Source organism: Meleagris gallopavo, unplaced genomic scaffold (assembly GCF_000146605.3).
Source record: "Meleagris gallopavo isolate NT-WF06-2002-E0010 breed Aviagen turkey brand Nicholas breeding stock unplaced genomic scaffold, Turkey_5.1 ChrUn_random_7180001950949, whole genome shotgun sequence".
NCBI classification, from domain to species: Eukaryota; Metazoa; Chordata; class Aves; order Galliformes; family Phasianidae; genus Meleagris; species Meleagris gallopavo.
This window is the reverse complement of record NW_011212184.1, coordinates 1-1,323: the sequence shown is the minus strand read 5'-3', so window position 1 is coordinate 1,323 and position 1,323 is coordinate 1. Positions and strand designations below refer to the sequence as shown.

Genomic DNA, 1,323 nt, shown 5'->3' with positions numbered 1-1,323 from the left:
AGCAGGCAGCTGCTGCCACATCCACGGGGATGGGAGGCTTTTAACCTGAGCCTTGTCTTTGGTGTCTGGTGCCCAGTAAGTCGTGTTGTTTTAAAGCAGCGTCTCGATTTCTGCAGCCACCAGAGCTCTCCCCCATGCTTCTCCCTGTGATGTGAGACCGCGTCGAAGGCCTTGCAGACGTCTGGGTAGGTGAAGTCAGTTGCTCTTTCTTTCCCCCCCAGTGCTGGAAAAGGCGGGGAACGGGACTGTGGGACGTCCCAGCAGTGGGTTCCTACCACAGCAGAACCGAACAGCTGTTCTGGTCCATGTATCTACAGTGAATCTGACACTAATTAGAGGGATGAGGAGCCTGTGAGCAAAAAGAACGTGCCGCACTTTGTGGGGCGAGATGTTCTCTGAGCTGCTGCTAACAGGGCCCAGAATGCTTCCTTTTTGAAGGGGAGAGGTTCAGCAAGGATTTTTTAGATGGAAATAGTTCGTCACGTATTTCCTTTTCGTTGACCTTTCTTGCTGCTTCTTGAAGAGTTACCTTTGGATACTAAATTAATACTTATTGCTGAAGAGAATACATCTGCACCCTGCACTTTTATCTGCACAGAGAATCTTCTAAACGTCTCTGCATGTGTTCCTTTATGGCACTGAGATGAGGCTGTGTGGAACTTAGGCTTGGATGAATTTTCAACCAGGTGCAGGGATGTGTAATGCTCATCCTAGATGTTGTGCTGGCAAGAACAGCAGAGAGGTAAATTTTATAGGGTTGCATGCTATTTCTTTTTTTTTCAGTTGGAACCATGGAAGTGTTACCCAGACAAAAGGAGCATTTGTCACCTGGGCTTTCTACAAGTGACAGAGACAGCGGAAGTCAGCATCCGAAACAGCTGCGAGAGCCCTGCAAAAGAATGGTGAGAGTTACCCTGGCAGGGTCCTTTGGGAACCTCGGGTCTCTGTAAGCTCCTAAGCTGTGTCGGAACTCCTCCCGCGGTGCTGACTCAGCTCTCCCTGTCTCTTGTGTAGGAGAGCTAGACTTCAGCTCCTTCCTGTTTCCTGCCCATGCGCTCCCTGCTTTGCCCGTGGCCCGGTGAGGTTTTGTTCCTCGCACCCAGCTTGGCACGTGTGGATAAGGGCCTCTGTTTACGCACGTTCATTTTCTGCTGGTGGTGTCAGGCTGAGTGACAGCTCACAGCTGAGCTGGTGGTTAGCGAGACGCACGATGATAGCTGCAGGTACAGTTCTCTGTGTCACTGACACACGAGCTTTGTGGCGGCCACGAGCCACAGAAACAGGGAGTTTGTGTTTCATTTCTGCGTTTGCTGGCATTGCCCC

At 51.0% G+C, this 1,323-nt stretch overlaps 1 long non-coding RNA gene across 1 annotated transcript; it reads left to right on the top strand.

Annotated features, from left to right (window-relative positions):
- Positions 1–44: 44 nt before the first annotated feature.
- On the top strand, positions 45–1,312 carry LOC109365018. The gene is made up of 3 exons (XR_002110741.1): positions 45–185; positions 784–902; positions 1,015–1,312. It is a non-coding gene; the product is annotated as an uncharacterized LOC109365018 (long non-coding RNA).
- The last annotated feature ends 11 nt before the right edge of the window (positions 1,313–1,323 follow it).